Genomic DNA, 27,093 nt, shown 5'->3' on the forward strand with positions numbered 1-27,093 from the left:
CGTACATCTTGTTCTTGGGTCCAGTCCCCGGGTCCGGGTTCTGTGTCAGGGCCTCCCGGACGGTCTTCTCCACGTCCCAGGTAAGGGTGGCCACGACAGTGGACTCGGGGATGATGGTTTCCATTGGGTCTGACAGCTCGGTCCTGACTTCCTCCTCGTGCACCCGGGACAGGGCGTCAGACCGTTGGTTCTTTGTCCCGGGGCGGTATGTGATCTGAAAGTCAAAATGCCTGAAGAACAGTGACCAGCGGGCTTGCCTGGGATTCAGACGCTTGGCGGTCCGGATGTACTCCAGGTTCTGATGATCCGTGAAAACCGTGAATGGTACCGAAGCTCCCTCCAACAGGTGTCTCCACTCCTCCAGAGCCTCCTTCACCGCAAGAAGTTCCCGATTGCCGACGTCATAGTTCCTTTCAGCCGGGGTCAACCTGCGGGAAAAGTAGGCACATGGGTGGAGAACCTTGTCGGACTCCCCGCTCTGGGATAGCACAGCTCCTATCCCTGAGTCAGAGGCATCCACTTCAACAATAAACTGGCGTTTTGGATCGGGCTGCACCAGAACTGGCGCAGTTGAAAACCGGCGTTTCAACTCCCTAAACGCGGCTTCGCACTGATCCGACCAGGTGAAGGGGACTTTTGTGGAGGTCAGGGCTGTCAGGGGGCCAGCTACCTGACTAGCCTTTGATGAACCTCTGGTAAAAATTAGCAAAACCGAGGAACTGCTGTAGTTTCCTACGGTTTGTTGGTTGGGGCCAATCTCTCACCGCCGCAACCTTGGCTGGATCAGGGGTGACGGAGTTGGAGGAGATAATAAACCCCAGGAAGGACAAAGAAGTACGGTGGAACTCGCACTTCTCGCCCTTCACAAACAGCCAGTTCTCCAACAACCGCTGCAGGACCTGGCGTACATGCGTAACATGAGACTCAGGATCCGGGGAAAAGATGAGTATATCGTCTAGATATACAAAGACAAACTGATGCAGGAAGTCCCGCAAGACATCATTTACCAAAGCTTGGAATGTTGCGGGGGCATTAGTGAGGCCAAACGGCATGACCAGGTACTCAAAATGACCTAACGGGGTGTTAAATGCCGTCTTCCATTCGTCTCCCTTCCGGATCCGAACCAGGTGATAAGCATTCCTAAGATCCAGTTTTGTGAAAATTTGGGCTCCATGCAGGGGCGTGAACACTGAATCTAACAGGGGCAGAGGGTATCGGTTGCGAACCGTGATCTCGTTCAGCCCCCTGTAATCAATGCATGGACGGAGTCCGCCGTCTTTCTTGCCCACAAAAAAGAAACCAGCACCCATCGGGGAGGTGGAGTTCCGGATCAGCCCGACAGCTAACGAGTCCCGGATGTAGGTCTCCATTGATTCGCGTTCCGGACGTGAGAGGTTGTACAGCCTGCTGGACGGGTACTCAACGCCCGGGATCAAATCAATGGCACAATCATACGGACGGTGCGGGGGACGGGTGAGCACCACATCTTTGCTGAAAACGTCAGCAAGATCGTGGTACTCACATGGCACCGCCGTCAGATTGGGGGGGACTTTAACCTCCTCACTAGCTGTCACACCAGGCGGAACCGAGGATCCGAGACACTCCCGGTGGCAGGTTTCGCTCCACTGAGCCACAACCCCAGACGGCCAATCAATCCGGGGATTGTGCTTTATCATCCAAGGATAACCCAAAATCACACGGGAGGTAGAAGGTGTTACATAAAACACAATCTCCTCCCTGTGATTACCAGACACCACCAATCTCACTGGTTGTGTCTGGTGTGTAATTAATGGAAGAAGGGTGCCATCTAGTGCCCGTACCTTCAATGGTGAAGGTAGAGCCACTAGAGGGAGCCCGACTTCCCTTGCCCATCTGCTGTCCAGCAGATTCCCTTCCGACCCCGTGTCTACCAGTGCTGGGGCGTGAAGTGTCAGATCCCCACTCAGGATCGTAACTGGGATGCGTGCGGATTTGCGGGGTCTCCCCGCGTGCGTGTTATGGCCCACCCTTAGCCCAGTTTCTAAGGGCGGGCGTTGTCGTTTAACCGCTTGGGGCAGTTCCTCTGTAGATGCTCACTCGAGCCACAGAAAAAACACTCCCCACGGGCCAGCCTCCGTTGTCTGTTGTTTGATTTAACTTTAGCCATGCTCGTGTCCATAGCTTCATCAGCGGGAGCTGTTGCCACACGGGAGTCACGGGCTGTGGAGCGTGGGGAAGGCGGCACCCTTTCGGACCCAGAAAGAAGAGGGACGGCTCGTGCCCGGCCACGCCCCCGCCCTGCTCCCGACGGTGTTCCTCTAATCGGTTATCTAATCGTATAACCAGATCAACAAGCCCATCGAAATCCCGCGGTTTGTCCTTAGCCAGTAAATGCTCCTTCATGACCGGAGACAGTCCATTTACGAAGGCGGCGCAGAGCGCAATGTTGTTCCAGCCGGACCTCGCTGCCGCGATGCGGAAGTCGACTGTGTACTCCGCTGCGCTCCGACGCCCCTGTCTGATTGACAGCAGCAAGTTAGATGCAGATTCGCCTCTATGGGGGTGATCAAAAACCTGTTTGAACTCCCTCACAAACCCAGTATACGTCGTTAGGAGCCGTGAATTCTGCTCCCAGAGCGCCGTAGCCCAGGCGCGTGCCTCTCCTCGAAGCAAGTTTATTACGTAAGCCACCCGGCTGGCGTCTGACTCGTACATGACGGGACGCTGTGAAAAGACGAGCGAGCACTGCATTAAGAAGTCTGCGCACGTCTCAACACAGCCTCCGTACGGCTCCGGAGGGCTTATGTAAGCTTCAGGGGATGGTGGGGGGGTCGTTGAACGACCAGCAGAATGTCTGATTCAGGCCTCCGGTCAGCAGGAGGAGGTGCTGCAGCAGCGCCCTGAGCTTGCGCTTCCACCCGGGCGGTGAGAGCCTCCATCCTCCGATTGAGAACAACATTCTGCTCAGTGACTATGTCCAACCGAGCAGTGAAAGCGGTTAAGATTTGCTGCAGCTCACCTAACACGCCTCCTGCTGACGCCTGCTCACCTCGCTCTTCCATTGGCTGTTCAAGCGATGATTGACGCCCCTCGGGATCCAGGACGCTGCCGAGAAATCCTGTTGGGAAGGTGTAGTGACACGGAGCCATAACAGGGAGTGTTAATGAATGGACAATGGATGAGCTAAAAGTAACAATTTAATGTTATGAATTGCACAACGGAATACAGACAATTGCAGTTGAGGAGTACAGTCAATCATACACAAGGTGACATGTGGGCAGGCTCGAGGATAGAAGACGTCTGTCCAGAGAAGAGCCGGATCCCACACGACTTCCACCGCCAACGGATCTGAAGAACACCGGAGCCGCCAAGTCCTGGGTCTCAGGTGGCCACCGTCTCCAGCTGTCAGACTGCTGGCAGAAACAGTTAATGGTGGGTGTGTGAAGACACACCCAGTAATTGTTCCCTGAGTAGTTCCTCCGGGAGGGAGAACCTCCACCTCCAGATACAATGTCACCCGTGCAGCTCCTGTTGGTCTCCTTCCTGGATGGAGTGAGAGACGAAGACCGTCGTCCTCTCACTGTCTGCCAATCCAGCCTTCAACAGACCCCGCAGGAACACGGCTGCACACAGACCTCTGTTTTCAGACAACGAATAATCACAGCAGAGAAAATTACCTTGCTTGGTAGCTGATTTTTCGGCGGGGAGGTGGAGTTTGCAGTCCGGCCCTTTATGGTGATGGTGTTGAGTGGTGGATGAGTGACAGCTGGTACGGATGATGAGTGACAGCTGTCACTCCCGGTCGTTCCGACGCCCGCACTTCAAGCAGGGCATCATCTTGTGGTGGTGGGCCAGCAGTACCTCCTCTTTAGCGGCCCACACAACAATCACAGCATCACACAAACAAACAAACTCCCCCACACTCGACCTGGCAGTCAATTTCCAAATCACCCAACCTGCATGTCTTTGGAAGTGGGAGGAAGCTGGAGCTACGAACATGCAAACTCACACAGATAGGACAGGCGGGAAGCGATCCCATGAACCTTCCTACTCTGAGGCAACAGTGCTCACCCACTAAGCCACCTTGCCCCCACATTTACATTTATTAATAGGTTATCACTCATTAATCAACCACTGTTTTGGTAATTGTTTGATTTATATATATATAAAAAAAATCTTAACTGATTTCAGCTTCTTAAATGTGAATTTTTAATTTTTGGTTTATTTTACTTGTTTCTTCTTATTTTCTCTCGCAATAAACTGAATATCTTTTGGCTGTGGACAAAACAAGATGTTTGAAATCATCTTCCTCAGCTCTGGAAAACAATGGTTGATAATTTTCTCCTTTTTTCTGAGATTTTATGGACATGATAAATAATTAGTGAATCAGTCAATTACTTTCATGATTCATCGATTAGGAAAATAATCTTTATTTGCACTCCTGGTTGAACAATGAACTTCCAAAGAGAGAACTGAACAATGTATTACACACACACACGCACACACACACAATATAACAGCACCGGAAAAAAATCAACATTTTCTGTGGACTCCACATTTTCCCCCATTGTTCCATTTGTTTAAAAAAAATTGGATTGTTTCTTTGTCAAACAACTCCATCCAGGAAACAGAACCTGGTGAATCCTGCAACATTCCGTCTGTAAGCATTCCCAAACTTTCCAGATTTGTGTTTGTGTCGTTGTAACTGCTATCATTTTTAAAAAAAGAGTTTCTATCTTTTATTTGTTCTGCTGTACATGGTGTAAGTTTAAATTAGCAGTGTGAATGTAGCCAGCAATTAGAATTTGGTTTTATGTGAACTGTTAGTGGCGCGGTGACCTTGTGGTTCGCGGCGGATTGTGAATCGACGTGCAGATTCCTCTACACATTTGATAATACGCATTACACATTTACAGATTCTTTTACACACACACATTTGCAAAAATTGTGCTACAATAATGACCCCTGTAGTGACAGGGAGTGTGTGTGCAGTCACACTGCCTGTAATGCCGTGGCAATAGCACTTTGTAGAACAATAAGATTTAATATCACAGATTCCTGTAAGAGAGCAGCAGGCTGTTCCTCTGATACACACCCCTCCCTTCACACACACTGACACAGTTTACAAGCTGTTAATGTGCACTGTGCTCACACCATGAAGCACTGGCGAGGTGTTGGGAGGTGGCCTCTGCATTGTGAATCCACTGGCCTTTCATCGATCCTGGTCTTCAGTAGCTCATATTGATTGTCCCTCTCCTCTTCTCCACAGCTCTGTCGTGCTCGTATCTACACCGACAGTAAGATTATACAGATGAGTCAGTGGCACAGCAACATTTAACAAACCAGATCTGACATTTACACTCACGATTCATGATGTTAGCTTTTGAAATGCCTTCGCATTTAAGTCTTTAAACGCAAGTGTTAAAGCCTTGTGCAGTGTTATGTGGTGTCTGCGCGCCATCTGATCTGTGTGTGCGCCGATACGGACATGAATCTGCAGATGTGTGGTTTCTCTGGTTTTGCTGTAATTATTCTGTGTGCGTTTGCGTTGAGTAATGATGCCCTGTCTGTCTGGTGGACGCTGTGCAATCATGCAAATCAGCAGCACACACACACACACACACACACACACACACACACACACACACACACACACACACACACACACACACACACACACACACACACACGTCACAGACAAGGAGACGGTGCAAGGCCATCCTCCTCTGGGCTGATTTACGCCATTGTCTTCCCACCGTCCCTGTGATTGACACAAAGAACTAATGCAAACAGTGGCTGGGAAGGAGACAGAACTCTTCCACACATAGAGAGGAGGACATGAGGTAATTATTATTATGATTATGCTAAGAAGCTCATCCTCCCTACATATGGCTGAAGCCTCCTGGCTGCATTAACCACTGACCTCCAAACACCATACACTGGATTGGAAGGCCCTCCAGTGAAGGATCACAACCACTGTGTATACAGATCAATAGCATTAAGGATGTCAAACATCTGGGTCACATTCATGTGACAGCATAGCAACAATGCATCTGAGCATAGCAGCAATGCAACTAAGCATAGCAGCAATGCAACTGAGCATAGCAGCAATGCAACTGAGCATAGCAGCGATGCAACTGAGCATAGCAGCAATGCGACTGAGTATAGCAACAATGCAACTGAGCATAGCAGCAATGCAACTGAGTATAGCAGCAATGCAACTGAGCATAACGCCAGTGTCATTCAGCATAACAATGCAACTGAGCATAACGCCAGTGTCATTCAGCATAACAATTTGACTGAGTATAGCAACAATGCAACTGAGCATAGCACAGCAATGTGACTGAGTATAACAGCAATGTCATTCAGCATAACAATTTGACCGAGTATAGCAACAATGCAGCTGAGCATAGCAGCAATGCGACTGAGTATAGCAACAATGCAGCCGAGCATAGCAGCAATGCAACTGAGCATAACGCCAGTGTCATTCAGCATAACAATTTGACTGAGTATAGCAACAATGCAACTGAGCATAATGCCAGTGTCATTCAGCATAATAATTTGACTGAGTATAGCAACAATGCAACTGAGCATAACACCAGTGTCATTCAGCATAACAATTTGACTGAGTATAGCAACAATGCAACTGAGCATAGCACAGCAATGCGACTGAGTATAACAGCAATGTCATTCAGCATAACAATTTGACCGAGTATAGCAACAGTGCAGCTGAGCATAGCAGCAATGCGACTGAGTATAGCAACAATGCAGCCGAGCATAGCAGCAATGCAACTGAGCATAACGCCAGTGTCATTCAGCATAACAATTTGACTGAGTATAGCAACAATGCAATTGAGCATAACGCCAGTGTCATTCAGCATAACAATTTGACTGAATATAGCAACAATGCAATTGAGCATAATGCCAGTGTCATTCAGCATAACAATTTGACTTGAGTATAGCAACAATGCAATTGAGCATAACGCCAGTGTCATTCAGCATAACAATTTGACTGAGTATAGCAACAATGCAACTGAGCATAATGCCAGTGTCATTCAGCATAACAATTTGACTTGAGTATAGCAACAATGCAATTGAGCATAATGCCAGTGTCATTCAGCATAACAATTTGACTGACTTGTTGAGGTCTTTTACTATGTGTTTACATTTCTGTGTTTGTACAGTGATGTGTTATAGCTGAATGAACTGGTTTAGTGTATATTTTTTCAGTAAGACCAGCAATGGACCAAAGAAACAGCATGCATTAAGAAATGCAAGCCGATGATTTTTTTTTTGTTTATGTATAAATTAAGTATTATTAATGACCCTCATTAGATGTTTAGCCAAAGGAAAATCTGGCACACATGAAAGTGCTAACAGTATTCACAAAGCATTGTACCTTCATTGTATGTAAATCAGGTGATTGTGTGAAAAATACATTGTTTTTTTTTTTTTTGAAAAGCATCAAGACAAACTAAAGCATATAAGCATATATGCTTATAAGCATATAACAGGACACACGGCTATAAGAAGGTATGACTTGACATGAACTGTTCTCAGTTCTCAGAGAGGTGGGAGTTTAGACCAGTTTGAAGAGGTCTGAGGTCTGTCGTAGTGTCTCTATGACACTGGTTTAAAAAAGAGCCAAGGTAGTGGTTGATATTCGGAAAAATCTAAAACTAAATAAAGTAATCAGATTTGCGGTATGGGGAAAAAATCAGTTTGTCTGAGATTAAAGTAGTTAATATGAGAGACCTCCCCCTCAAATTTACATAAGAAATTTGGGGAGGTGATGGTCTAGTGGTTAAGCATTGGGCTTCAGACCAGAGGATCCCAGCCTGACCGGGAAATCACTAAGGACCCTTGGGCAAGGTCCTTAATCCCCAAGTTGCTCCCAGTGTGTAGTGAGCACCTTGCACGACAGCACCGTGACATTGGTGTGTGAGTGTGTTTGTATGAATGGATGAATGTGAGGCATAATGTATGAATGGATGAATGTGAGGCATAATGTAAAGCGCTTTGAGCATCTGATACAGACGGAAAAGCACTATATAAATGCAGTCCATTTAAAAGTTGCAAACAAAAACTCCAAAAACATGGAGTAAGTGTGGCCATTTTAGGCTACTATATATACATGGCGGCCTCCATGGCCGCACTCCCTCTTATGTAGATATGAAGGGTTCATTCTGGGAAAATTATTTTCCTGACATCAGTGGTTGGTCGGTATATAACACACAAGTAACTATAACGTGTGTTGGGTGTTACAAATAAATCTGTATTTGTAAATATGTCATTTTTTTTTCATTTGTAAAAAAAAAAAAAAGGCAATTTGAAAAATGAAAATTCTGTTTAAGTGATTCAAGACTTTTCGGGCCCGGTCCCACTGGCGTTTAGGAAAATTTGCATATGGATTGCGCACAAAATTGGCTCATATTCGCTAAACATCCGCAATATCCATGAAACATGCTTGTATGAGTAAGCCCACACCCCCACACGTCCGCAATTATGCGCCGAGGCACGTTTTTCCGTTGCCAGGATTTTTGAGCTGCACAAAATTTTGGTTGCAGATGACATCTGCCTTACATACTCAATACATACTGAAACTATGCACTGTATATCTGCCGTTATCCACTGATATCCGCAACTGAGGGGGATTTGCGGCTTGGCAGCGGACTGGGACAGTGTGTAAAACAGATATACAGCGTGCATATCACATCCACATCACGAACTAAAATAAGTTGTAGCGAATGCATACAGACTGGCCACAAATAAAGTGTTTGTATTACGTCTGCTTTGCAGACAATCTGTGAATTCATAACAAATGTCCCGTAAACCCAAAGTACTATATGTGGCAGAAATTGACATACCGGCCAGTCAGTGCCAGTCCAGCTGTGGAGATGTACAGATGTAGTTATGGATCCCCAAAGACGTAATAGCTGCTGCCATCCAACATCATACTGTAAATCCCCAGCTGCAGAGAAGTCAGCCGTGGACCTCAGTTCTCTTTCAGGACTTTTATTTAACACCATCAAAAGGAAGAGTTGCTGTTACAGCCGCAACTCACGCTGAACTCTCTCCTTTCATGACACTCTAAAAAAACAAAAAAACAAACACCATCTCACACCCCCAAACTCATGAACAGTTAACCCTTGCATGACAACATGAACATCAACTCTGTGATCAACCTGTCCAAGTCCAGCAATTGCTCCAGAGGCCGTGGTGTTGGTGTGAATTGTGATGCCGAAAGGCCTGAGTGCGCATCTGTTATGTCCGCAATGCAGATGCTGCGCACTCGCATTACAACCGCTGTTGTCACCACACGTGCGCGATGCATTCACAATACATGCGTTATGCATCCGTGATTGTTCATCATATATTTGCTATACATTATTAATATAGCCATAATTCATACTGAGACATTTGTCATTTTTGCCCAATTTTATTGCAGGCGACAATGAACTCCTGTAATTTGTATACTGAAATCATGTGCAATTAATCCTCTCCCCAGTGGGACCGGGCCTTTTGCGAATGTCTGGCAATTGCTCTTCACACTGCCATCTACTGGATGGCCAGTAGATGGCAATTTTCCCATAATGCACTGCGGCATGTGTGTCTGTACTCTGTAAATGCTAAAACCTTCACAATTATTGCATTACTTTAAAACTAAAACATATAGCTGATATTTTCACTTTGTAAAACAACAAAGGTGACATTAATATCAATAACTTCTCCAGAATTAGTATGTTTAAAATTTTAACCATAAGTCAAAACTGTCTGCCTGTGCATGACTCCTGTGATACACCTGCAAGTCTGTATGGTGTGAAAAATAAATGAATTTTTCTCTCCTCTCCTCTTTCCTTTTTCTCTGGTCACCAGGTCTCTTTTGCTGAGAGAAGGCTAATCTGAGACAGAATCGCTGACTCGTTGTGTCAGTAGCTGCCAGTGTTACTGATGTCAATACTGAAAGTTATTGGTTTAGCTTTTAGCTGTAACTTCTGCTAAATTTTTTTTAGGGGTTTATCGGTTTAACTTTATAACAGTTAACTCTTCAGTTAGCAGATTAACGGTTATCGAAGCTAACTTTTTGGTTAGCTGTGCCCACCACTGATTCTGTTTATGTAAACACATCGATAATGAAAAGATGGTTATGAATGCTATAGCATGTTTCTCCTCATAAACACCTCTAAAGCCACCACACTATAGCTTTAAATCACTCAGAGACCTCAAGTTTCTATTTGATTCAGCTGAACAGTTTTGCTAATGGTGCTCAGATACGCCTGTTTTTGATGATTTTGTACTGTATGCTTGGAAAAATTTGATAATCAAGACCAAAGTTTTAAAATGTCCAAAAGTGCCTGTGATGGTGAGGTAGTGGGTCATTTTAGTATGGGACAAACATGCCTGGCTTTCAGACAATTTCCTGCATGTGTTATAAGTACAGCTGTACATTTCGTCTTTCGAAGACATGTTGACATAATAATTCTTCGTTTTTCAGTATATGATCTCACATTCATCGACCACATCAAGCTGGCAGATGTGCTTCCTGGCTCTGCCATTTACCACAGATGCTCACAGTGACAAACATTATCAGACATAAGACGCCTAATGTCAAATGACAGAAAATTAATCAACTACACCAGCAGTTTTTTCACGTAAGTCATTTGTCAGAGGAAAAAATAAACAATATTTAAATCCTGACTCCTATACCTATTTATTTTTGAGCAATGTATGGATAATATAATTAATTATGATGCACAGAACTATAAATGATTTTCTTGAATAAGTAGATAATTGTGAAATATTACAAATCGGGAATCAAAACAAACCTTTGTTTTTCATTCTAAAGCCCCGACTATCATATGAATTAAAGTTACATTTATGAGTTATAATAGTGTCTGAATGCTGGTTTCTGTTTACCGAGTTATATTTCGGTTCTTACAAGATGTGTAATATCAGATTATTGTCATATGCCCTCATAAATGTTTGTTTAAGACAGTTGTAAGTAAGTAAGTAAGTAAGTGTGTGTGTGTGTGTGTGTGTGTGTGTGTGTGTGTGTGTGTGTGTGTGTGTGTGTGTGTGTGTGTGTGTGTGTGTGTGTGTGTGTGTGTGTGTGTGTGTGTGTGTGTGTGTGTGTGTGTGTGTTTTCGGCCATGAAGTCATGAGTACTGACATTTTCACTGATGTGTACTGAGATGGAAAACAGTGTGGGCTGACAAACACCTGACACTGTCCTCAGAATGAGAGCAGGTCCTCTTCAAAACAATTATGTAACCATACATGGACATTTACACACATAATTACCTCCGCCAAGGAGGTTATGTTTTTGGTCGCGTTTGTTTGTTTGTTTGTCTTTTTGTCAGCAGGATAACTCAAAAAGTTTTGAACGGATTTTGTTGAAATTTTGTGGAGTGGTTGGAAATAACAAGAGGAACAAGTGATTAAATATAGTGGTGATTTGGATCACGATCCGGATCCCGATGCTAATGCGTTAGCATGTCTATGGCATTTTCAATGTTAAAAGTTAGCATTAAGCAGTTGCAGCTGTCATCACGTTCGGGTGCATTTGTTTTCAAATTGTAATATTTCTTAAATTTATTTTTGTTGAAATTTTGTGGAGTGGTTGGAAATGACAAGAGGAACAAGTGATTCAATTTTAGTGGTGATCCGGATCATGATCCGGATCCCGATGCTAACGCGTTAGCATGTCTATATATATTTGCAGTTTAGTTGCATAATAAATTGAATTTTGTCTTATTTGTTTTTGTCTATAAGCACATGCAATATCAGTGCTCAGATGACAGTAGCTTCTGGGAAAGGTGAAAGTTGCAATAAACTGTGATGCCAAGTGCTAAGGATACATGCTATCCAGTCACAGCAGATGAAACTTTTTTACTACTGAGCAAACATCATTGTTAGACTTTTTTAGGTTCAATGATTCCACGGCGTGTAGATGTTATGGCGTCAGTGACCCCATGGCCTTGGCGGAGGTTTGCACTCTGAGTGCTTCTAGTTTTGCATGTTTTTACAAGTGTCCACACACGCACAGCATTCTGCACAAGTTTGAGTCTGATTAAAAAAAGGTACAAGAAGCTGAATGACAACTGAGAATCAACTTTTGGAGACATTTCACTTAGAATGGACAGTGTCTTGATGGTGGGTACACAATGAGTGATGCGGTGTTGTGTAAATGAAGCCAGGTCATGTCCAGGTTGTATTTGCTGTTGAGACGGAGCACCATCCAAGCACAATGCTGGGCAGTGAGTCAAAGTGGGTGGACTGGATTTACTGTGTTCATTTGTCATCAGAGCATATTTTTAACCAATCAGAGTGGCACCTGTCCTTGAGGGAAAACCCTGGACAATTCTGCAGATGTGCCTGGCTTGACTACAGAATTGCTGTGGCTTCCTGAGGATTCAGCTGAAGTCTCGCAGGCAGCAACTTGTTGATCAAGATTAAATCTGGCCAGACTTCAAGATCAGACTGTTTCTCAGGAACCATACCCTAAAAGTTGCTGAAGATGGTATTTGAGCTGTTCGTGTCCATAGGAGGTGGTGTTTCATATCTAAGGACACTTCCAAATATCATCCAGAAGAGTCATAGCGCATGGCTTGATGGCCCTGAGAATCGACAAGGAGGCATTCATTAGAGGAATCTATGATCAAGTGACAAATCATCTGTGGTCTAGTGACACTCGACCTGCTTACAGAAGAGTCAAAGCATTTCATCCCTCCAGACCTACACCTCATCCCACTGCAGTTATGGTGGAAGACGGTTCAGTCCTGATAGATGCCTCTGCTGTACTTTCACATTGGGCTGGCTACTTTGAGCAGTTGTATAATGCTGATCCTCCTGCTGGGTCCAAGACATTTCTGGTATCACCATACCTTGGTGAGATTGCAAATGCTGAGAAACAGCTGAAGGCAGGGAACACTCCAAGGATTTGTGGAATTGGAGCTGGGTTCCTCCAGGAGGGTGGAGACACTGGTCTGCTGGCATTGCAAACAATTTTTGTTTCAATGTGGGAGACAGGTGTCATCAACACATTGGAAGAAAGGACTTGTTCCAATGTGGAAAGGAAAGGGTGATCATATGGATTGCAACAACTATAGAGGGATCACACTGCTCTCTGTGCAGGGGAAGGTGCATGCAAGGATTATTCTTAACATGATTCAGTCCCAGCTATTTGCTGCTCAGTGAACAAACAGTCTGGTTTCACTCTGAAGAAGTCAACTATTGATTGCTTTCTAGCCCTGCGAGTACTCATAGAATGCAAGCGTGAATATCGGCGGTGCTTCTTTGAAGGCTATGTTGATTTTCACAAAGTGTTTGATTCAGTTTCAGACTGTTCTCTGGGACATTCTGAGAATTTGGGGAATCCCCAAGAAGCTACTGGACATCATATCCAGCCTATACGCAGATACTGTGAATGCTGTGTGGAGTGGAGGCAGAGACTCCACAGTGAAAACTGGGTTTCCTCAGGGGTCTGTTGCAGCTCCCACACTGATCAATGCTTGCATGGACTGGGTGTGTGGTACAGTTGTGGAAACCAGTGACTGGGGTACTTTGTTTGGTGAAGAAAGGTTTACTGACTTTGAGTTTGTGGATGATGCTCTGATCTTTGCAGAGTCAATTGATACTCTGACTACAGAACTTGAGAAACTGAGTGAGAAATTGGAGTGTCTGGGTTTGAGATCGTCCTGAATCAAGATTAAGATTCAGGCTTTCTGTCTGAACTCAACCATCAGAAATGTATCTGTATGTGTTGTACCCAGGATATGGGGTAATATGCTGCAGTACCTCTGAAAATATGAGAGAAATGATCACGAGAGTTATTTCGGGTTGTTTCTCCCACGCAGAGGTTTATTGCAATCTAAAACATGACCAATCATCATTTCCTCGTCCTTTCCCCAACACAAAATGGCAGACTCACGATAAGTTCACGTGCAGAAACATATTTTAAACCCTTAAAACATACATGAAAACATTTCTTTAGCTTCACTCCTGCATGCAATACAAACAGAAAAATACCCTAACTATGCACACAATATGTTCAGAACACTGGGAGACGTTTACCTGAAAATATGAGAGAAATGATCACGAGAGTTATTTCGGGTTGTTTCTCCCACGCAGAGGTTTATTGCAATGAGGAGAAACCCCGCGAAATCACTCCAGTGGTGTGGGAAGACATTACAAGTTGTAAAAATAAAGGATCCCCCAGGATTACTAGACGATTTCCGAGAATGCGGTCACAATTCCTTTGAATAGAATTACAAAACATTTAGAAAAAATAAAGAATAACATACTTTACATACTTTTAACCAACTCTTAACTGTATTTATATTGTTCTGAAGGCTTTTATGTAAATGTATATTTATTACAAACCTTTTTAACATTTTAAGAACTTTCCTATTTTTAACTATTTTTAATATGACATCACCTTATGAGTTATCATTATTTATTGGCGCTGTCCTGAGCATAGTGTTTAAAGGCGTGCTATCCTTCTAACCTATCACACTCTCCTCCACTTGAAAAAATGTCGTCCCGACATTATAATCAAAAACATTTACTTCCACATGTCAAAATGATCAACATTCTATGTTTACCCGTTAGTCCATTAACTTGAAAGCTAACCATATCTGTGGGCTCTAACCATCACTTCACCACAGTCCAGATCTGAAGACTGAAGACTAAGGAGTCAATAAGCAGTCTATTGTCTGTGTTTATAACCATAGAAGGAAAAGTCTCAATGACAGTCTGTAGATACATCACTGGAGAGTGTTGTACCCCTGAATATGGGGTAATGTGTTGCAGTACCTGTTTACTGTAGTCCATGCATACCAAAGGGCTGAGTGTAGTATGGCTGCAGCGTAGGGAACCATGGGACCAGACCTGGGTACACGGGCAGCAAAGGTGGTGCAGGCTGGACACTGTAGCAGGATGGGGTCCCTAGGTAGTCGTAGGTCATCCGTTTTGGCGGGTGTTTCTCTTGTTGAGGGCGCTGGGACGTGGTCTCCTCTGCTCCCTCAGATGCAGCAGGCAACGAAGGGGCTGGAGGATCACCAGCAGCTGAATCCATCTCCTCATGAGTTGCCTCCTCAGCAGCAGGATGACGTGCTTCCAGATGATCTCCACCAGGGGGCTCTGGTGGAACAGCAGCAAGGGATGGTGCTGGAGGCTGATGTCTCACTGCAGCAGGTTCTTGTTTCATTTCAGGAGGGTCTGATGGCTGGGGAACAGGCGGCTGAGGTGGTGCATGGTAAAAGCTGAACTCATCACCACTCTCCTCATCATCAAACACATGAGCATCTGGGGCAGTTTTGTCTCTCTTCTTCTGTTTTACAGGGTTGTCTTTTTCTGGGGCTGGTTCAAAAGGTAAGTGGTCACATGACATGAGTAAGTTTCTGTGTAGCACCCTAGAGCGTCCTTTGCCTCTCTCTGGTCTCATTTCATAGATTGGGAGGTCAGGCCCCATTTGTCTGACTACCGTATGAATAGTGTCCTCCCAATAGTCTCTGAGTTTCCCTGGGCCTCCCCTTGGAGTCAGGTTTTTGACCAAGACTCTCTCGCCAGGCTGTAACACAGAACTTACTTTTGTGTCATAATGTCTTTTGCTTTTGTCAGCTGTTTTCTTGGCATTCTCATTTGCAATGGTATATGGTTCATCCATGCCCTTTCTCCATTTTTCAACATAGTCTTTGTGGTCACTAAAACCAGAAACTGAATAGAGTTCCAAGAGCATATCTACTGGCAATCTGGGTGAGCGCCCGCACAGTAGATAAAATGGAGAGTAACCAGTCACATCACAACGAGTACAGTTGTAGGAGTACATCAGCTTGTTGATAGAGTCCTTCCAGTTTGACTTTTGTGTTTCAGTGAGTGTCTTAAGCATTTGTAACAATGTCCTGTTCATGTGCTCGACTTGACCATTCCCCATCGGGTGATAGGGAGTTGTTCTTGAGCCGGCCATGCCATTGAGTTTCTTAAGTTGAGTGAATAACTGATTTTCAAATTCACCGCCTTGGTCATGGTGAATGTGACAAGGAAAACCAAATCTCAGGGCATAGTCATTGAAAATGAGGTTTGCAGCAGTTTTCCCTGACTTTGAAGCAGTGGCATAGGCTTGTGCAAAACGTGTGAAGTGATCAACAATCACTAAAATATATTCAAAACCGCCTTTGCATTTGTCAAGATGAAGAAAGTCTATACACACAAGTTCAAAAGGCTGTGTTGTTACAATGTTGGTCAAAGGGGCTCTTGAATCGCGACTGGGTTTTTTCTGTTTGACACAGGAACACACACTGGTCACATAATGTTCAATGTCTGTCTGCATGTAAGGCCAAAAGAAGCGGTCACGTACTAAAGACAGTGCGGTCGACACCTTGATGACCCATGTTATTGTGCAGTTCTTCAAGCACTGTTTTCTTAAAGTGTTCTGGCAGTACCTGCTGTTTGCGGACAGAAGTGGTTCTGTACAAAATGCCATCACTATCTAGCACTAGCCTGTCCCATTCTCTGAATAAGCATTTTGTTTTTGGACTGCAAGTTCTTAGCTCTCTGGTCAGTGGCTTTGAATCTGACATTTTGCGCTGTAATACAGGGCCAATAACAGGATCAGTCTTTTGTGCTTGGCTTAGCTGTTCTTTTGGGATGGGTGCGAGTGATGCTTCGGCTGACACACCTTGTGCTGTGACTGACAAAGCTGTGGCCAACATTGACCATGTGGCAGGGGTCTCCTTTTGTGCCTCTATGGCCTGGATAGCAGCTGCAACAGAGTCAGGAGGGAGTTCCTCAGAACAGTCTTTCATTAGTCTCTACATCAAGGGGCATTCTCGACAAAGCATCAGCATCACCATTTTCTTTTCCTGGTTTGTACTTAATAGTGAAATGAAAGTCAGCGAGCTCTGCGACCCATCTTGATGTTGTTGCATTCAGTTTGGCAGTGGACAAAATATAAGTTAATGGGTTGTTATCACTAAACACAGTGAATGACGGGGCATAATATAAGTAGTCTCGAAATTTGTCTGTGATCGCCCACTTTAAAGCTAAAAACTCTAGCTTGCCTGCATGAAAGTGGTAGTTTTACTCAGCTGCTGTTAATGTGCGCGAGCCATAAACAATAACTCGCAGCTTATCATTTTGTCTTTGGTACAGCACTGCACCGAGTCCCTCGTGTGAGGCGTCAGTGTGTACAATAAATGGCTGGGTGAAATCTGGAAAGCCGAGCACTGGTGGGTTCATCAGACAGTCAATTAGTTCCTCGAGTGCACTTTGGTGTTTGTCAGTCCACATTATTTGTGTGGATGAGGGCACAACGGGACTTGTCTTCTTTTGCTTTGTGACTTTGTGGTCAAGTTTTCAGTTGTCCTTGTCTGCTTTTAACAGTTCATATAGACAGTTTGCTTTTCAAGAAAAGTCCTTTATGTATTGCCTGTAGTATGATAGAAGGCCTAACATCTTTCTGAACTGACCAACAGTTTGCGGTTTAATGTTCTTGAGTGCTCTTACAGCTTCAAAATCAGCAGGATCAACTTTGCTGCCCTCTGCTGACACTATTCTACCCAAGTAGCGCACTTCATGTTTAAAAATGTCACACTTACTTGACTTTAGTTTAATACCAAAGTCTCTTAGCCGCTGGAGCACTTTTCTCACATCCTCCACATGATCTTTGAAAGTTTTGCTGTAGACCAGTGTGTCGTCCAGGTAGGGGATGCATATGTTGTCGCGAAGTCCCTCCAAGCACTCCTCCATACAGCGTTGAAATGCTGCAGGGGTATTCATTAGTCCAAAGGGGATGCGTATCCACTCATACAATCCCCATGAGGTCACAAAAGCAGTGAGTGGGTGGCTTTCCTCTGACATGAACCCCTAGTGGTATGCTTTTCCCTGATCTAATAGTGAGAACCAAGAGTTACCACCTAAACTGTCCATAATGTCCTGGACACGTGGGATGGGCTGGCGGTCTGGATGGGTTTTTCTATTCAAGTCTCTATAATCTATACACAGTCTCAAAGTGCCATCCTTTTTTCTAACGCACACGACTGGTGAGGAGTATGAGGAGTTTGACTTTCTGACCCAGCCTTGTGCGATTAGATCATGCAGGTAACTTTTCATCTCCTGATAGAGGGGGCGTGGTACTGACATATATGTGCGCTTGACAGGCTCATTGTCCTTGAGTGAAATAGTCATTTGCAAGTTTTCAATGCAGCCTATGTCATTGTCTGTTTTAGAGAAAGAGTCACATTATTCTCTGAGCATCTGCTTAACTATGACCCTCTGTTCTTCACTGAGGTGGCCAAGATGTACAGGAGGATCCCACTTCTCATCAGAGCAAGATGAAGGCTGTGTGCTGGTGGGATTATTTGTAGCTACAGTGGCTTTTTCAAACATCTGGGCAGGTAAAACAGCTGTTATAGTCTGTACCGTTCCAACGAAAGTACGACCTACCAGAACAATGTCGTGGTCAATGGGGTTAGAGACATCCACAGTTATGATATTATTATTATTGATAATATTATTATTATTGAATATTATTGATGATAGTTATTATACATTATGGTATGGAAATAGAAGACTTAACAGTATTCCCTGAAAACTCCCTTTTGTCTGATCATTTTTTAATAACATTTACATTTACCCTGATGGACTACCCTGCAGTGGGGAATAAGTTTCATTACACTAGAAGTCTTTCAGAAAGTGCTGTAACTAGGTTTAAGGATATGATTCCTTCTTTATGTTCTCTAATGTCATATACCAACACAGAGCAGAGTAGCTACCTAAACTCTGTAAGGGAGTTAGAGTATCTTGTCAATAGTTTTACATTCTCTAATGTCATATACCAACACAGAGCAGAGTAGCTACCTAAACTCTGTAAGGGAGTAGAGTATCTTGTCAATAGTTTTACATCCTCATTGAAGACAACTTTGGATGCTGTAGCTCCTCTGAAAAAGAGAGCTTTAAATCAGAGTGTCTGACTCCGTGGTATAACTCACAAACTCGTAGCTTAAAGCTGATAACCCGTAAGTTGGAGAGGAAATGGCGTCTCACTAATTTAGAAGATCTTCACTTAGCCTGGAAAAAGAGTTTGTTGCTCTATAAGAAAGCCCTTCGTGAAGCTAGGACATCTTTCTACTCATCACTATTGAAGAAAATAAGAACAACCCCAGGTTTCTTTTCAGCACTGTAGCCAGGCTGACAAAGAGTCAGAGCTCTATTGAGCTGAGTATTCCATTAACTTTAACTAGTAATGACTTCATGACTTTCTTTGCTAACAAAATTTTGACTATTAGAGAAAAAATTACTCATAACCATCCCAAAGATGTATCGTTATCTTTGGCTGCTTTCAGTGATGCCGGTATTTGGTTAGACTCTTTCTCTCCGATTGTTCTGTCTGAGTTATTTTCATTAGTTACTTCATCCAAACCATCAACATGCTTATTAGACCCCATTCCTGCCAGGCTGCTCAAGGAAGTCCTACCATTATTTAATGCTTCGATCTTAAATATGATCAATCTATCTTTGTTAGTTGGTTATGTACCACAGGCCTTTAAGGTGGCAGTAATTAAACCATTACTTAAAAAGCCATCACTTGACCCAGCTATCTTAGCTAATTATAGGCCAATCTCCAACCTTCCTTTTCTCTCAAAGATTCTTGAGAGGGTAGTTGTAAAACAGCTAACTGATCACCTGCAGAGGAATGGTCTATTTGAAGAGTTTCAGTCAGGTTTTAGAATTCATCATAGTACAGAAACAGCATTAGTGAAGGTTACAAATGATCTTCTTATGGCTTCGGACAGTGGACTTATCTCTGTGCTTGTTCTGTTAGATCTCAGTGCTGCTTTTGATACTGTTGACCATAAAATTTTATTACAGAGATTAGAGCATGTCATAGGTATTAAAGGCACTTGCGCTGCGGTGGTTTGAATCATATTTGTCTAATAGATTACAGTTTGTTCATGTAAATGGGGAATCTTCTTCACAGACTAAAGTTAATTATGGAGTTCCACAAGGTTCTGTGCTAGGACCAATTTTATTCACTTTATACATGCTTCCCTTAGGCAGTATTATTAGACGGTATTGCTTAAATTTTCATTGTTACGCAGATGATACCCAGCTTTATCTATCCATGAAGCCAGAGGATACGCACCAATTAGCTAAACTGCAGGATTGTCTTACAGACATAAAGACATGGATGACCTCTAATTTCCTGCTTTTAAACTCAGATAAAACTGAAGTTATTGTACTTGGCCCCACAAATCTTAGAAGCATGGTGTCTAACCAGATCGTTACTCTGGATGGCATTTCCCTGATCTCTAGTAATACTGTGAGAAATCTTGGAGTTATTTTTGATCAGGATATGTCATTCAAAGCGCATATTAAACAAATATGTAGGACTGCCTTTTTGCATTTACGCAATATCTCTAAAATCAGAAAGGTCTTGTCTCAGAGTGATGCTGAAAAACTAATTCATGCATTTATTTCCTCTAGGCTGGACTATTGTAATTCATTATTATCAGGTTGTCCTAAAAGTTCCCTAAAAAGCCTTCAGTTGGTTCAGAATGCTGCAGCTAGAGTACTGACGGGGACTAGCAGGAGAGAGCATATCTCACCCGTGTTGGCCTCCCTTCATTGGCTTCCTGTTAATGCTAGAATAGAATTTAAAATTCTTCTTCTTACTTATAAGGTTTTGAATAATCAGGTCCCATCTTATCTTAGGGACCTCGTAGTACCATATTACCCCATTAGAGCGCTTCGCTCTCAGACTGCGGGCTTACTTGTAGTTCCTAGGGTTTGTAAGAGTAGAATGGGAGGCAGAGCCTTCAGCTTTCAGGCTCCTCTCCTGTGGAACCAGCTCCCAATTCAGATCAGGGAGACAGATACCCTCTCTACTTTTAAGATTAGGCTTAAAACTTTCCTTTTCGCTAAGGCTTATAGTTAGGGCTGGATCGGGTGACCCTGGACCATCCCTTGGTTATGTTGCTTTAGACGTAGACTGTGTTTCATAATTATTGTATGGCCTTGCCTTGCAATGTGGAGCGCCTTGGGGCAACTGTTTGTTGTGATTTAGTGCTATACAAGAAAAAAGTTGATTGATTGATTGATTGAAAGTGCCCTTTTTAACTTTGACCATTGTGTCAAAGAACTCAAGATTGTCTGGCCACTGAGGGTTTAAATCTGGCTCAAATAACATAGTCATGTCTTGTTTAAATGGCTGTGCTGCTACACGGCACTCCACTTGGATATGACTTTGTTTAGGAACAGTAATACAGTCCTTTTTTGTTTTCACTTGAAACTCATCTGCTGTATTCGCACTGACAGCCTGAATGAAAGCTTTCACCTTGTTTCTTTTGAGGCTGGGGAATGCTTTTCTCATTGTACTGAATACTTTAGCTTTTTCAGTCTTATTCAAGATGCATTCAATGACATTTTAACCTATAATGGGGTGCGACAGGTAACAACCTTTCATTACCAACATTGATGATCATTTTCTCAGGTGGTTCTGCCCCAGAAACAAGGTGGAATGTAGTCTCGATCCACCCGAGGTATGGCATGCTGGTCCCATTGGCTACAGTGAGGCTCAGTTCAGTGGAGTCCATAATCTCGGCAACATCTCTCAGCTTTAGGTGTGGCAAGTAGTCCTCTTTCCATCTCTCGTCAATGATTGACACTTGTGAGCCTGAGTCCCACAAAGCCTGAAGTCTGTGGCCATCCAGGAGACACTTGACCAAACACTGTCTGCCCACCTGGGCTGGTGGCAGTGGGATGTGGACCATCTCATTTTCATTGTTTATCTTAGACTTGTTGCATTGTCTCTTATGTTCAATCCAGTGTTGCTTCTGACATGCTTTAGAACAATAAAATGTATTTTTACACGCTGAACACCATCTCAAGCTCATGTCTGGATTTTCTTGTTTGCAGTGGGCACATTGTTGGGACATGTTGCTGTGAGCGATGGTTAACACTCGTCCCTCAGTGGTAATCATTGCCTGTTTAAATGTCTCTCTCGAGGTGGTTTTGTGCCTCTGTTTTTGCATCCAGCTTGGAAGTGTTCCTCACTCCCACAGAAGAAGCAGTGGGTGCAGCGCTCATTAGCTACGGACTGCTGGCAGGCATGGCACCTCCTTTCTGGACGAGCTGAGTGACCTTAGTAGTGCTGTGGTGGATAGTGAGGGGGTGGTGGTCTTTGGTGGGGGCCCTGATAGAAGTGAAACCGCTGCGGGTCCCGGTCATACTGCATAACTGGTGGCTGAGCGTATAACTGAGCACTAGACACTGGCTGTTGTAGTGTCTCTTTAATTTGAGCTGTCTCTGCACTGAGACCTTTCAGGGAGGCTACATCTGTCTTAAGATCTGCTAGTTCTGTGACTAGTTCAGGAGGGATTTTAGCTTTAACTTCCTTTACTGAATTTTTAACAGGTCCGGTATCCTCTGACTGAACTGCACTCACACTAGTGGCTGACTGTGAGGCTAAATACCTTTTCTTGTGCTTCCTCTCTGCTTCATTAGCACAAGTTATGTTTAATCTTTCTAGCAGGAGCTCATCGGGAGTATCATAGTCTAAGAGCAGTGGCTGCATGTCGATCCTGACACTGTCACTCTGAAGGCCTGTCAGTATGGTGTGTAAGCACATACGCTGAACTAGTGCTGGGTCATACTTAAGACCTGACTCTGACTCCTGTGATGCAAATAAGACTTTCTGCATTAAATCGAGGACCCTTATCAGGAAATTCTGGGCAGTCTCTTTAGAGTTCTGTACCTCTGAAGCAAGTTGTTTGTAGAGTTCGGTGGCACTCTTCTGGAAATGAGAGCAAAGAACGTGGCGTAGAGTGGGTAAAGTGAGCTGGGCTTTCCCCTCCAGGTAGCTGCGCAGTTGTAGACCTGGCAAGATAGCCCTGATGACAGCATCTACAATGTCAAGCTCCCAGTAGCCTCTGCTCAGTCCATTTTCAATCTGATGGGCAAGACTGGAAAATGTCAGTTTATCCTTCTGGCCTGGCTCTCCTATTTGGCCTGATATTTTGAAATCTTTGTGCCAATAGGCGCCTGGTTGCTGTTGACTGGGCACACTACTCACAGGGCGGTTACTTGTTTGGGACTGAATATTAGCCACTGCGCTTCTCACTGTATTAACTGTCTCTGCTACCAGTGGAGTAGTAGTTGGCTGGTCTGTTCGCCCTGAGTCTCCTCTTTCATTTACATTTTCTCCAGGTAAGTCATTTTCAACACTTATTATTTCAGCAATCTTATTCTTCAGTGACAATAGTTCAGACATCCCTTCATCCTCCAATTCTTTCATTTCTTCTCTTTCAATATGCATCTGGATGTGCGTCAGCAGGGACAGGCGTGTTTTTGTGTCAGCCTTTATTTTCCCTGCTATACCAAGAAACTCACAGATGGACACTAACTGTTCTTTAGGCAAAGTGTGCACTCCATGCACGATTTGTTCTTGTTGCTGTTCCAGCAGTGACATTTTGGCAGTAGACAGGAGGAACTTTTGCAGGTACAGGGGAGACCAAGCTGTGGGATCCGTGCAGCTCCTGGTGATCTCTGGTCGGCCTCAGGATGCGTGGACTGGAGCACAGCTGCCAGCTCTCCTTAACCGCAACACCTTCCTCACTGTAGGCTGCCTGGGTGATGTGGGGGATTTAGCAGGCTCAGACTACGACGTACAGGCTGTGGACATCGGACATCTAAGCAGCAATCCCAGCGGTGCCTCCAAATGTTGTACCCAGGATATGGGGTAATATGCTGCAGTACCTCTGAAAATATGAGAGAAATGATCACGAGAGTTATTTCGGGTTGTTTCTCCCACGCAGAGGTTTATTGCAATCTAAAACATGACCAATCATCATTTCCTCGTCCTTTCCCCAACACAAAATGGCAGACTCACGATAAGTTCACGTGCAGAAACATATTTTAAACCCTTAAAACATACATGAAAACATTTCTTTAGCTTCACTCCTGCATGCAATACAAACAGAAAAATACCCTAACTATGCACACAATATGTTCAGAACACTGGGAGACGTTTACCTGAAAATATGAGAGAAATGATCACGAGAGTTATTTCGGGTTGTTTCTCCCACGCAGAGGTTTATTGCAATGAGGAGAAACCCCGCGAAATCACTCCAGTGGTGTGGGAAGACATTACAAGTTGTAAAAATAAAGGATCCCCCAGGATTACTAGACGATTTCCGAGAATGCGGTCACAATTCCTTTGAATAGAATTACAAAACATTTAGAAAAAATAAAGAATAACATACTTTACATACTTTTAACCAACTCTTAACTGTATTTATATTGTTCTGAAGGCTTTTATGTAAATGTATATTTATTACAAACCTTTTTAACATTTTAAGAACTTTCCTATTTTTAACTATTTTTAATATGACATCACCTTATGAGTTATCATTATTTATTGGCGCTGTCCTGAGCATAGTGTTTAAAGGCGTGCTATCCTTCTAACCTATCACATATGTGGTGAAAGTGCTGAACCTGCAGTGACATACTTGTATCGGTGTCCTTGGCTTTTGAGATCGGGAGGTGCCTGTGAAGAGCTCTTGGAGTCATGAGGTCACTGAACAGAGGTGTTTGGTGATGCTGATATCTTTGCAGGTAAACAAAGGTCCAAGTCTTCAGGGTCCTGGCGCTACCTTGCTTGCTTTATGGTTGTGAAAAGAGGACTTTCAACAGTGAACAAAGCTGACTGAATACTGGAGGATCCTTGGGTACCGCTGGAAAAACTTTGTATCAGATGAGTGGTTACTAAAAGAGACTAAGATGCGTAGTATCACTCAGTGAAATTTTCTAAAAATTTAAGTGATTTAATCTGGTGCAATCTGACATGTTTTCGCCCATTTGTTTGTGAACAGCCTGTAACCCACAGTTTTTCATATATCATTGTGAAATTTCTACAGATGATTCGTATCCTGATAGGCAAGAAGTGATTCAATTTTCAAGGCCATAGGTCAAAGTCCAGAAAAATCTTGGAAAATTCCTATCCTTTAACATTGAACAAATTCTCATTCATAACTGTCAAAAAAAAAAAAAAAAAAAATCACATTTCTTTCATATTTGAGGACTCTATGAAGGATGGTGTGTTGTATCAACTGACAAAGTTTGGTCCTAATCTGATCGCAGATTTTGTGGCCATTTAAATTTAACATTGAAAACCCCATTTAATATATACTAGGTCTGTTAGAAAAGTATCCGACTTTTTAATTTTTTTCAAAAACCATATGGATTTGAATCACGTGTGATTGCGTCAGACAAGCTTGAACCATCGTGCGCATGCGTGAGTTTTTTCACGCCTGTCGGTTGCGTCATTCGCCTGTGAGCAGGCTTTGAGTGAGGTGTGGTCCACCCCTCTCGTCTATTTTTTATTGCGAATAAATGTCTGAACGATTTGGAGCTTTGCTGCATCAATTTTTTCCAGAAACTGTGAGAGACCTCCAGGTGGACACCGTTCGGAAAATTAGTATGGCTTTCAGGGACGATTTTATGGGGATTACACAGATTAAGGAGTGATCCAGACGGTTTAAAACCGCCCACAACTGCTGAGAGCGCGGCGCGCTCCCAGTCCCCATCGACAGGCTGACACCCCGCTGAAACAACCAGATAATTTCCAACGTGAAGGCTTTGTTGATCCGGGACCTCGTCTGACTTTCACAAAAAGGCTGAAGATGTGGACATCATCACTTTTTCGGTACATTCCAAAGTTACAGGAGTTTTATTCATGGAAAGAAAAGCGGAGGGACGCACCATGGCTCCGTTCATTACGCGGGACAAAACCACCTCGGTGTTGGTCTCTCAGGTCAGCTTTCAAGTGGATTTCAGACGGCTGTCGGTTGCTTTTCAGTCGTGTGATTATCCGATTGTGATTGTGCATGAGCTGGACATGCCAGAACATGTCCCGTGAGGCTTCATCACGGCGTTGCTTTGCCCCGAGCGGCTGCACCGCGACGCGCGGTGGAGCAGCTTCTCTTTCCATGACAAAAACTCCTGTAACAGTGGAATGTGCCGTTCATTTTTAAACTGGACACCGTCTTGATCCGGTATGTCATCTGACTAGCACAGGAATTGTGAAAAGACGTGGACATCAGCACTTTTCTGGCACATTAAGACAGACGTGCGGAGGAGTTCCGCGCGTCGCGGTGCAGCCGCTTGGTGCAAAGCAACGCCATGATGAAGCCTCACAGGACATGTTCTGGCATGTCCAGCTCATGCACAATCATAATCGGATATTCACACGACTGGAAAGCAACCGGAATCCGTCTGAAATCCACCTGAAAGCTGACCTGAGAGACCAACACCGAGGTGGTTTTGTCCCGCGTAATGAACGGAGCCGTGGTGCGTCCCTCCGCTTTTCTTTCCATGAAAAAACTCCTGTAACGGCGGAATGTACCAAAAAGTGATGATATCCACATCTTCAGCCTTTTTGTGAAAGTCAGATGAGGTCCCGGATCAACAAAGCCTTCACGTTGGAAATTATCTGGTTGTTCCAGCGGGGTGTCAGCCTGTCAATGGGGACTGGGAGCGCGCCGCGCTCTCAGCAGTTGTGGGCGGTCTTTAAACCGTCTGGATCACTCCTTAATCTGTGTAATCCCCATAATATCGTCCCTGAAAGCCATATTAATTTTCCAAATGGTGTCCACCTGGAGGTTTCTCACAGTTTCTGGAAAAAAATTGATGCAGCAAAGCTCCAAATCATTCAGACATTTATTCGCAATAAAAAATAGACGAGAGGGGTGGACCACACTTCACTCAAAGCCTGCTCACAGGCGAATTACGCAACCGACAGGCATGAAAAACTCACGCATGCGCACGAGGGTTCAAGCTTGTCTGACGCAATCACACGTGATTCAAATCCATATGGTTTTTGAAAAAAAATAAAAAGGTCGGATACTTTTCTAACAGACCTCGTATTTACATTATATCTTAAACTTCTGGGGCTGATGCCGTCGTATACGACGGCTAAGACCAAGTTTTACTAAATTATAAATAACTTTTTAATGATATGAGATAGAAACTTACTTTTTTTGCCGTTAACTCTGCGGACTTTCGAGCCAGCCGTCGGCCATCTTTGTACTACTCATAGAAGCTGTGTGATGACATGTG

General features: G+C 43.9%; 1 long non-coding RNA gene across 1 annotated transcript; it reads right to left on the minus strand.

Moving 5' to 3' along the window:
- Positions 1-23,189: 23,189 nt before the first annotated feature.
- LOC117527691 lies at positions 23,190-24,154 on the minus strand. Its single transcript, XR_004565588.1, has 2 exons — positions 24,010-24,154; positions 23,190-23,735 (listed from the first exon to the last, which is right to left on the minus strand). It is a non-coding gene; the product is annotated as an uncharacterized LOC117527691 (long non-coding RNA).
- Positions 24,155-27,093: the final 2,939 nt, after the last annotated feature.

The sequence above is a fragment of the Thalassophryne amazonica genome, chromosome 16, assembly GCF_902500255.1.
Source record: "Thalassophryne amazonica chromosome 16, fThaAma1.1, whole genome shotgun sequence".
Taxonomy (NCBI): Eukaryota; Metazoa; Chordata; class Actinopteri; order Batrachoidiformes; family Batrachoididae; genus Thalassophryne; species Thalassophryne amazonica.